Source organism: Psammomys obesus, unplaced genomic scaffold (genome assembly GCF_907164565.1).
Source record: "Psammomys obesus unplaced genomic scaffold, mPsaObe1.curated_primary_1811, whole genome shotgun sequence".
Lineage (NCBI taxonomy): Eukaryota > Metazoa > Chordata > Mammalia > Rodentia > Muridae > Psammomys > Psammomys obesus.
Window position 1 is genome coordinate 37,929,881 of NW_026585504.1, and position 12,567 is coordinate 37,942,447.

A 12,567-nucleotide genomic window follows, 5' to 3' on the forward strand; every position below is an offset into this window, starting at 1 on the left:
TATATATATATATATATATATATATATATATATATATATATACACTTAAACAAAAGGAAGAGGGAATGTAACCTGTGTAGATGAATACACAGTCTAACCTTTCACCTCTACAGGTACTTGGCAGATACAGATTTAGGGCAGCATAGGTTTAGACAACTGAACTGGCATTGGAAATGTCATCCAGAATACAGGACATGATGACTTGCCTTCCAGTACCAATCAGAAACAAACAAACAAACAAACAAACCAACAAAAACAAAGTGCATGCCTTCTACATAGAACTGTAATAGAAAGCAAGGACCCACACCACACAAACTTTGTAATGTCCAACATCCAGAAAAAAACTAACCAAACAAACAAACAAATGACTCATCAGGAAATGGTGCAAGGATTGGCTGTCATTGGCTAATTAAAAAATGTTATCTTAAAGGTCATTTAGGCATAATAACTGACAGAAACTTTAAACTTTAAACAGCTTTGGTAATTAGGCTTAATAGGATAGAAGAAAACGTCTTTAAGATAACTATCTCTGAGAATGTACATATGAGAAAGTACATGTGAGAATTTACATATGAATACTGTATTTACATCCTTTGCTGTGCTTCTTGTTCCTCACCCTCACTCTTCCCCGGCCTCCTCTACCTTGAATTTCTACAAATTCAAGACTTTTTCTAAAGAATTGTTACATACACACCTACATATGTACACGCAAAAATGTATATGTATTATATTAGCTCAGAAAAACGGCAGTAATAGGCTCTCCTAGGCGGTAGTTCCCAAACTGTGGGTCATCACCATCAGAAAACACATATTTAAGGTGGTCTTATGAACTGAAGCCATGCTCAGTAGCAAAATTAGAGTTATAAGGTAGCAATAAAAGTAACTTTATGGTTGCTGGTTCAGAAAAGTAACAAAAATAAGTGTTTTCCAGCAGTCATGACCGACAGGTTGAGAACCACTCTTCAATAGGGTCTGTGACCTCTCCACCCATCAGTCAGTTGCTTGTGTTTAATAGTACCAGGTATGACTTCCTTCCCGTTGAATAGTGCATAAGCTCAGTTAGACAGTCTTTGCTTGCCCTAAAGTAGTAGTGGCACTCACTGTTGCTGGGGACATTATGTCAGGCCAGTCATCATGGTTTCATAACTGGGTAGCATTATTGATTACGTTTTCTCCTTTGGGAGTTTGCATAGTAACCTCTGATAATATGGGAGCATTACTGTACATACATTTTCTCATCTATAAAGCTTTCCACAAGTCTAATTGTTGATCGTTTCTACTTCAGCATAGCAGTCTTGTAATTAATCCACCCTAAATGCTTGCATTTGCTTCTATTTTTACCTTCCCAAACATCCTTTTCTGGATATAGGGGGCTTGAGATAGAGGCTACCACATTGGAGTCTTTGGAATTATGAGACTTCACCTATGTCTTTTATATTCCCATCCTGTGTTTTAGAGGTGAGAGAATGATGAAGATGGTGGGCCCCACTCTGAGAGTATAAATTAGAATGTATACTTTCCAGAAAGCCCTTGTGCTCATCCTACCTATTCTGGCTGAAATCCCAGCTTCTTCTTCTTCTTCTTTTAGTCTCTTCTGTTGCTTTTTACCTGAGTTACATTTCTAGTGCCAGGTGGGAACAACAGCTGAACACTGTAGAGATAAAACGCGCCGGAGCTTTGTTAAAACTCTAATGATATCCTGCAGCGAGGCAGAACCCTCATAAACATAAGAACATATGCAGCACTAGATGAGAAAGTCCCACAAAAATGGTTGGCTTTTCTCTTGAATCTGCAATTTCTCCCCAAAATGTGAAATTTCATCAAATGATAAAATAAGAAGTCTTGGTTTCCTATAGCAGTAGCTTTTACACAAAGAAATGTGGTATTAAGCCAGACTTGGGTTAAATTCCATACTGAGTTCATCAGAATTAAGTCCTGATTTCATTGTTTTAATCTTGTAGACTCTTAACTTAAGCATCACCACTATGTCTAAATCTACATGCAAAAAATATATATATATATATATATATGACTCTTTACTCATTTTATGTTAATTAAGATAGGGAAATACCATTCTTTCATTTGTTAGATAGTCAGGTATGGTGGTGCACACCTGTTGTTCCTAGCATTTGGGGAGGCAGAGACAGGCAGATCCCTGTGATTTCAAGCCTACCTTGGTCAGCAAAGCAAGTCCAGAATCCAGGACAGCCAAAGCTACGTGGAGGAAACCAAGTCTAAATTAAACAACAACAACAAAACAAACAAACGAACAAACAAACCAAAATTTCACCATCTATTTAGTACTGGGAAAATTATTGTTCTCCACATGTATTTACTTGAGGTTTGTGAATGCTGTAACTAAACCCCACACACTTCTCTAAATTGTGACAGATATCCTCATCGCGTTCCATATTTCAAGGGAAAAATAGCATATACTCATATATCAGTAAATTTTATTGCTGAAAATAGCTAAAGATATGCAAGGGGCCTTGTGTGGAAGAAGGACATCTATGATGCCACATTACATAATATCTGCTGATATCTGCTGGCTCTTATGTATTGTTATCTTTTATCAAGGCTTAGTAATGTATTGAAGTATGCAGAAAAATGTTGCATTTTTATTGTTGGAAATGAAGTACTATGCACTTGTGACAGTTGCCACTCAGTAACAGTTTCTTTAAATTGGTCTCATGAGAGACTTTTAGCATGTCTAGCATACAATAACCTAAGAGCTGCAAGCAGAGACCCCAAGTTCCTCTCTTCTTTTAGTGTATTAACATTTATCTTATAAGAATAGGAGCCTCAGAAAGTTGCTTATGACAGAAATCTATCTAGAAGCAACATTTTGCTCATTAAAAAGAGATTTCATAGCTAGAGATCCTGTAGCCTGACCAATAATTTCCTTCAAGTTGTTTTTAATGGAATGATTGAAATTTAGTGGAAATATTTGTGGAATTCAGCCTTTATGCAAACAGATGAACTGCTTCTCAAATGGTGAAAATAGTAACAACTATAGATTAGCATCTGGCATCATTGACCATAGGTAAAGCTTGAGATTTTTTTCTTTCTTTCTTTTTTTTCTAATCGTCCCTTTCTGTTGTCATCTCTTCTCCTTTCTCTATCTCTACTTTAGCCACCTTTTTCCCCCTTTCCATTATATGCTATACCTTTTCCAAAATCTGACATATTGATTGATGATTAAGTACAGCCTTGTATGAAAATGGTACCAGAAAACAAACCAGATAAATGTAAGTTTTCCAAGACTGTGTCACTTCACTCCACAACAAATGCTACAACAAGAGGTTTTCTATCACTGTGGTTATTAGTTAAGATGCCAATTTGATGTATTTTCAAACCTCAGATTGCAACCCATTAATGTGTCAATAATGTTATGTAAATGGAAAGATATGGAAGAGGGGAAAAAAGATAAATGTCACAATACAGAAAAGAAAGGAGACATACTTTTGTTTGCATTCCTCATTTAAAGCAGATGGTGTCGAGAAATATAAAAACAAATTTCTAAGGATCTAATGCATTTAGAATTAAACCTTTTGGTTGCTCAATGATATTAATGATGTATAAACAGAATGTATCTTTTACAATATTTTAGAAAGTAAAGAACAAAAATGTAGAATGTGAACTTTAAAATATTCTGACATAATCTGATTGGCCTGCTCTTTGATCACCTCCCCCTTAGGGGGGAGCAGCCTTACCAGGCCACAGAAGATGACAATGCAGCCACTTCTGATGAGAACTGATAGTCTAAGATCAGAAAGAAGGAAAGGAAGACCTCCCCTATCAGTGAACTTGGGGAGGGGCATGCATGCAGAAAGGGGAGGAAGGGTGGGATCAGGAGGGGGAAGGGAGAGGCTAATGGTGATACAAAATGAATAGAGTGTAATTAATAATAATAATAAAATTATAAAAAATATTTTGATAAAAGAAAATCAGTTCATATTGGTTATGCTCATCCATTCCTCTTGAAACATATTCCATCACTACAGTTCCCTCCTTCACTTCCTTTCATCTTTCTTTCCTCCCTCACAAACTGCCTTCCTCTCTCCCTCCCTTTCATCCTTTCTTCTCTCCCTCTCTTCTCTCTCTTCCTTTCTTAATCCCTCCCTCCCTCTTTTTCATTCCCTCCATTACTCTCTCTCTCTTCCTTCCTCCCTACCATACATTTTTATATTCTTTCTGACTCTTTGTTGCTTATGCTCATTGTCCTTTCACTCATTATTTTATTTACAGTTTATATGCTTCATATCTCAGTGGTAGCCCTGAGTTATAAACATGTCATTCTGAATCAACACAAAAGGTGACATGTTATAAGTTTGTGAAATAGAATTGTGTTGTAATCATACATTAATAGGAAGGCTCTCAGATATTTAAATATGGAATCTCCATCCTGGAAGGATGAAAGCCAGTATCTCAGGAAGTAACTGAGTCTTAACTTCAAATATAAGTAGCCGGAGCTGCAAGTTACAATGAGCTGCTCCAGTGGCAGGACAGGTGTCACAGAGCAAGAATTGAACACTTTGCTTAACAGGTGACTAGTTTTTCTGTGCCAAATCTTTCTTCTTAAAAATTGACTTGAAGTTCATCGATACTGTAACAAATAATTAAGTATCCTTAAGAGGTTAGAGAAAAGATTAAGGAATGTTAAAGTATCAACTCCTAATCTTGAGGGCTAAGCATGAAGCGAAACGGTTATCCTGGAGTTATTAAATCAACCACACCATGAACATAATTTCATACTTCTTGACCTTGGAGAAAGAGTTAAGAAACAGAGAGGAATAAAAAGAGAGGAAACTATAAAGGATATTAGAAATGATCTCTGCATTGTCCTCCTCTGAGGCTGGGTAAGGCTGCTCCCTGATCCAAGGGAGGCAGTCAAAGAGCTAGCCACTGAGCTCAGGTCAGAGACAGTCCCTGTACCCCTTAATAGGGAACCCACTTGGATCCTGAGTTGCCATAGGCTACATCTCAGCAGGGGTTCTAGGTTATATCCATGAAAGGTCCTTGGTTGTAGTATCAGTCTGAGTATGATGGGGTTAAATTCACAAGTGATGTGTGACAGCTATCCCAGAATGTATGTAAAATAGACAAATCGGATGATACATAATCTCATTAGAATGGAGTGTCTCAATCAAAATCACCTCATCTGATTCCTTTTGACAATTCCTGGTATGCTATGTTCCTCACCTTTCCATTCATATAATGTTGGAGGCATACTTTTCTTTAAGAAAAACAAAGAGTAATTTTTAACTTCATTTTCACTTTCTTACTTAAAAAAAAAATCCAAAGAGAACTCAATGGTTGTGCTAAATAAGTCCTGCTATAGTGAACAAAATAAGGGGATCCCTACCAAATTTAACTGAGTAACATTTTCTGTACACAAATCATCAATGAATGCAACATTTTTCCAAGGAGAAAATGAGAATACATCTGTATTCTAGTGCTACAGAGTTTTTTGAGTACATTTCCAGTTTAATTTTGCTTTTTTACAACATTATGAAGATTCTAAATATTAAGAATCTATTCTGGGTGGGACTAGAGAGTTTGTTTAGCATTTCAGAGCACTGGTTGCTCTTCCAAAGCCTGGATTTGATACACAGTACTCACATGGTGATTTATAACCATCTGAAACTCCAGTTCCAGAGGATCTGATACCATCTTCTGAATTCCATTGACATTCAAGTGGTGCCCATTACATATAGGCATGAAAAATATTCACATATTTTTTAAAAAAATATGAATAAATATAATATTTTAGTGAATAGATTTCAGGTGGACACACAGGTTAGAAGAGAATCTTTTTTATTATCATTTATTATAATTTATTCAACTTGTATCCTGACTGTGGCCCCCTCCCTCGTCTCCTCCCAATCCCACCCTCCCTCCCTTTTCTGCTTCATACCTCTCCCCTAGTCTACTGATAGAAAGATCTAGAGGGGACAAGAGCTCCAGAAGAAGACTAACAGAGCCCCCCCCCAAAAAAAAAAACCTGAGCTATGGGAGCCCTGCAGAGACTGATACCTCAACAAAGGGCAAAGCATGGAGAGGACATAAAACTCAGGCTCAGATGTAGCTCCGTAGACTCAGTATCAAAGTGGGGTCCCTAATAAGGGGTACAGGGGCTCTCACTGTCATGAACTCATTGACAGACTCTCGGGGTGGGGGGTGCAGCCTTAACAGGACACAGAGGAAGACAATGCAACCAGTCCTGATGATACCTGATAGGCTAGGATAAAATAGAAAAGAATCTTACACAAATTGCCACAAACTATTCTCTCTAAATGTACCATAGTAAATACTGACTCATAAAGATGTGTAAATCAATGAAGAGAAGTTGAAGAAACCACTGATTGGCTAGAGAGTCACCACACCACTGTGATACCACCATAGCAGGAACAAAATTGAAATATGCATGAAATCCATAATCTCATGCAGTAAAGCATTGCAAATGAAAATCAAACAAAATTCACCATCATCTGAGACTTTAATTCTAAGATATATAATTAGATTTCTGTACATGATGGAAAGAGGGATAATAGCATATTAAAAATTAAAATGCTCATATATAGTAACAATATCACAATTATTATATTTCTCCCTAATGTAAAAAGGAATAAAATATGATCATGTTTGCTTTTAAAGTAAATATGACTACCAGAAAATGTATTAAAAGATATAAAATTAAATGATAATCAAACCATGAAATCGAACTTAACCAAAAAAGATATAAATATAAACCACATAATAATGATAAAATACATAGTAATAGTACCAGCTAAAAGAGTGTTATAATTGAATTAAATAAATTGCTGTACAAATATAATGAAATGAATTACTTTAAATACAAATTTTCCTTTTAAATTAATACAATATAAAGTATATAAATTATATATGGCCTGAAGCAAAATAAATCAGAAAGTTTTCAATTTAGTGAATCAAATGAGATCATAAATGAGAAAAACCTAGTAATATGAAACAAAACAATAAATGAATGGCTATGGACATCCCAGATGTGAATTGAGAACCACACATTCTCTGTATAGAGATTGAGAAAGAAAAGTTATGCTCATAAAAATTTTACAGTCATTTTAGATATTAAAACTCTAAGCTTTTGAAAGAAAATGTGATGCTGTAGATAAAATTCTGGCTTTTCTTAAGAGAAGATCATGCCTTCCTAGGCAAAACACTGAGAGTAGCTGGTGTTGGGAGGGCGACAATGCAGGGAATGGAGAGCAATATTTTATCTCCTGGCCTTCATAAGAGAGAGGAAAGCTCTTGAATCATATATGAGTTTAGCATTTCTAAATTAAATGCCATTATGTTAAATATCAAATATAGAAAGTTCTCATGGTGCCTCTATAAGATGCAGTGTGTTTCAAGGTAGAGTCAGTTAACATAACTCAACGGGGAAAAAAAATGGTCAGTAGGCTAAGAACTGGCCTTGCAAGCATTAGTACCTCATTTGGATATCTAAGACCTGTAATCCCAGTGGTCCTGTGATAAAATGAAAGAGTAAACTGGAGACTCCCAAGGGCCCACTAGCCTGCTGCATGAAATGACAAAGAACAAAAGACCTTGTCTCTAACTGGCGTTGAAAACCAAAAGTGGAACTTGTTCTCATATGTACAACCACCTGACACAGGTTACAAAGAGGTTCCAAAAAAAAAAAAATCTGTTTGAGACCGCTAAATAACCCTTTATTTACATACTAGTAAGGATTTTCTCAAACTGTGTTCCAGGACATACAAAGAAAGAACAAAGTTCTGCTTATTTCTCATATAATGTACACATACATACATATATATGATCACATTTATTTAATATTTTCTATCCATGAAATATTCAATATGGTTTTAGTTTGTAGAAGTAAAGTTAAGCCTAAGGAAAAACATGCTTCACTTATGGGTGAACCTAAGATTAATATACCAGCCTGTAGAGCCTCAAAAGGCTCTACCTCTACTGTACAGCACCAGTTCTTCTGATTTCACATGTACTCTGATGGTTCTTTGTCATCCTCCAACATGGTTACCCTTCCTGCAATTTGTGTTGGCCATAGACATCAGACTGTCATGTAGACACTCAGTTGTCATGGCATTTCTCCGTACGGTCCAGTTTCTGAGTCAATGTGGGTGGCATGTGCTTCTTTGTCCATCTCTGTTCTAAGAACACTATCCCTAAAGTGGAACATGTCCATGTGTCCATAATGAAAATAATACATTAGTTTTCATCTTTCTAACACTTTGATACTACTAAAGGATATGTCTCCTAAGAGAAGACAGTCCTACCATCTTTCTTAATTAAACTGCATGTTTTGGTCATTCTGGGCCACAGTGTCTGGTATCTACATATTTTGGAAGTAGTTATTCCAAAGTCATGATATTAGTGTTTCATTTCTGGGCAATGGAATACTTCTGGGCAAGACTTTTTTTCCTTGATTGGAAATTACAGGTTGCATCTGCGTTCAGTTTCTTTTCTTATTTTCTAAGTACAGGATTAGGTTCCTATTGACTTAAGACAATCTTAAATATTCTCTACTTTCCAGGATAGAAGGCTTAGGAATGGATGTTTGATTCAATTCGATTCAATAAAGAAAGATGAATGTGCAAATTTAATGAGAAGCATTTTGGGACCCCTCTACTTCTCCTGGAGCTGTCCTGGTTGGGGTAGACTGTATTGGGACACCTGAAAATGAAATCAACATAGACAATGCATTATAGAGTTACAACTCTACTAATATTGCCTTGAGCCTTGTTGGTTCAGTTTTGTTAGCCATCATTTATCACTGGCTAATTGGCAACACTGGATTTCATTTAGTTCTGTTAGTTGTATATGTATACAGAATTGAAAACTAATTGCCATTATCATCACTTCAAGGAAATATTACCTAATTGAGCAACTGCTAAGCTCCTAATGGTTGCCATGGAGCAGTGAATTAATCTTAGATAAACAGTGCTACCTCTTCTTCAAAAGAGGAAACATGTTTACTGACTTCAACATATTTCTTAGTCTCAACAGCAGATGTTTAATCAATTTTCGTCGACTTTTTATAGTAACAACAAGTAGCTTCGGGGTAGACTGTCTCCCACATCAGGTTTTGTGCCATTACTGACAAGCTACAAAGCCCTAGTGTTTCCTTTCCTGTGTTTCAGAATCCAATGAAAGCATTAGCTTTACGATAATTCCAATTTTAGTGTATGATATTATACCTCTATCCTGTGATTCAATGGAACATTATAAAACATTGACACATAGAGAGGATTAACACCTAGCTTTTGGCAGATAATATGAAAATAAAAATGATGGGCAGGATATTGTATTTAAACTTCTGTGTGACTAAAGTAAGATGAATATCCTCAATATCCTCAATGTAATGTAAAAAGTAATACAGATAGATAGATGATAGATAGATAGATAGATAGATAGATAGATAGATAGATAGATAGATAGATATGATAGATATAATAGAGAAGATAGGTATAAAGATAACAGTCCCCAAGGTAGAGATGAGAGACATAGACACGATACAGATACAAAAGACAGAGATGGAGGGAGATGTTTACTTAAATGAGATTGTTTCTAGTCCTTCAAACGTTTAAAAAGGTGAAATTGTGTTCACAGGATTCAAACTACATGCATTCATATTGCTGCCCAACATCGTTTTTTTTTATTAACTTAACCTTCATTTATAACATCTTTACAATCTATTAAAAAATCTATAAAAATAATTATAATATTATTCTAAGTCCTGTGAGAATAAACTGAATGGACACATAGAAAGGATTTAAAACAGAATTAGTCATAAACACAGCTTTTAGTTGTGATAAATATAATGCATCTATACAACCAGTGTGAAAGTAAATTGCTGACCCAGGAGAACAGCACAGATCAGATCAGGGAACAGCAGTTTCCAGGTCTGCACCATTTCCAGGACCAACCCTGATTTGTGGCACTCAGGACCAGCATGGATAAGGGAGCAGCACATAAGAGCCCCCACTCAAATCTACTGGCCTGCCAAAGCCTGAGGCAACACTGGCACAGTCTGTCCAGGGCCCTCTGCGCTTAAATTCCTCTGAGCGCTCCACACCTCAGTTCCCTGGAGTGAGCCACTTCCTGGGACCCACCCTGATCTGAGGCCCCACAGGTCAGGGAGCAGAGGGAAAACCAGAAGACTGAGGCCATCTGGGAACAGGAGCTCTACTTACAAACCCAGAGACCTATTGCCATCAGGCCTGCTAATAGCTGAGTTAGCAACAACAACAACTAAAAAGTCAGATCTATAAAGGTCCTGACACAGAACATCCAAGAATTTTAGGACAATATGAAAAGACCAAACCAAAGAAATAGGAATAGAAGAAGGAGATTCTAAACTTCAATGCCCAGACAGTATATTCAATGAAATCATAGAAGAAACATTCCCAAAGGAACGAAATGCCTATAAACATACAAGCAGCCTACAGAACACCAAAAAGATTGAACCAGAAAAAAAAAATTCTTCTCATTACATAATAATCAAAACACTAAATGTACAAAATAAAGAAAGAAAATTTAAGGCTACAAGAGAAGACCAACCCCTTATAAAGGCAAACCTATCAGAATTACACTTGACTTCTAAACAAAGACTATGAAAGCTAGAAGGCCCTGGACAGATGTCATGCAGACACTAAGGGAACATGGATGTCAATCCAGACTACTATACCCAGCAAAACATTCAATCACCACAGATGGGGAAACAAGATATTCCATGACAAAAAAAGTTTAAACAGTACCTATTTATGAACCCAATCTTACAAAACATGCTAGAAGAAAAACTCCAACCCATGGAGGCTAACTACACCCAGGAAAACAGAGGAAACAGAGGAAATATGTAACCTCACAGTTGTAAAACTGAAAAAAAAGGAAATACACACACATTCTACCACCACCAACATTAAAATAAAAGAAAGTAACAATAACTGCTCATTAATATCTCTCAGCATCAATGACCTCAATTACCCAATAAAAAGACACAAGCTAACAGAACAGATGCATAAATATGACCCATCATTCTGTTGCATACAAGAAACACACCTCATCAATAATGATAGATATTACCTCAGAATAAAGGGCTGGAAAGTGGTTTTCCAAGCAAACAGACACAAGAAACAATATGGAATAGCTATTCTAATATCTAACAAATATCTAACTTTCAAACAAAATTAGTCATATAGATGCGGAAAGGCTCCTCATACTCATCAAAGGAAGAATCAACCCAGATGACATCGCAATTCTGATATATATGCCCCAAATGCAAGGGTACCCACGTTTGTAAAATAAACATTACTAAAGTTTAAATCCCACGTTGAAATCCACATGTTAAGAACTGGAGACTTCAACACATCTCTCTCACCAAAGGATAGATCATTGAGACAGAAACTAAACAGAGTAACTAATCTAACCAACCATATGAGTCAGTTAGACCTAACAGATATCTACTCTACATTTTATCCAAACAAAAAACGTATATATATATATATATATATATATATATATATATATATATATATATATATATATATATATAGCAAGCCAATAGCCAAGACTTAGTTAAATGGAGAGAAACTTAGAGTTCCCACTAAAATCAGGGACAAGGCAAGGCTGTCAACTCTCAACAGTTCTCTGCAATATAATACTTGAAGTTCTAGGTAAAGCAATAAGACAAGTAAGGGAGATCAAGGGGATATAAATTGGAAAAGAATAAGTCAAATTATTACTATTAACCGATGATATGATAGTATACATAAATGACACTCAAGATTCTACCAGAGTACTCCTATGGCTGATATACACATTCAAAAAAGTGGCTAGACAAAATTATACAAGTGAAAAATGGGCTGAGAAAAAAATTAAGGAAATAATACAGTATTTACAATAGCCACCAATAATATAAAATATCTTGGTAAAGCTCTGACCAAGCAAGTGAAAGACCTGCATGATAAGAACTTCAAGTCTTTGAAGAAATAATTTGAAGATTTCAGAAGTGGAATGATCTTCCATTCTCTTGGATCAGTAGAATTAACATAGTAAAATGGTAATCTGCCAAAAGCCATCTGTAGATTCTATGCAATTCTCATCAAAATTCCAACACAGTTCTTTCCATACCTGAAAAGAGCATCCATTAAATTCATATGGAAAAAGAAAAGAAGCAAGATAGCTAAAACAATTTTGTACAATAAAAGAATGTCAGGTGGTCCCAGATTTCAAGCTTTACTACAGAACAACTGTCATGAATACTACATAGCATAGAAACATTAGCTTAGAAACAGACAGGTTGATCAATGGAACCTAGTTGAATATCCAAAAATAAACCCAAACTCCGCTAGGTACTTGTTTTTTGACAAAGAAGCCAAAATCATACAATGGAAAAAAGAAAAAGAAAGAAAGAAAGAAAGAAAGAAAGAAAGAAAGAAAGAAGAAAGAAAAAGAAGAAGAAGAAAGAAAGAAAAGAAAAGAAAGAAGGAAAAGGAAAGAAGGAAGGAAGGAAGGAAGGAAGGAAGGAAGGAAGGAAGGAAGGAA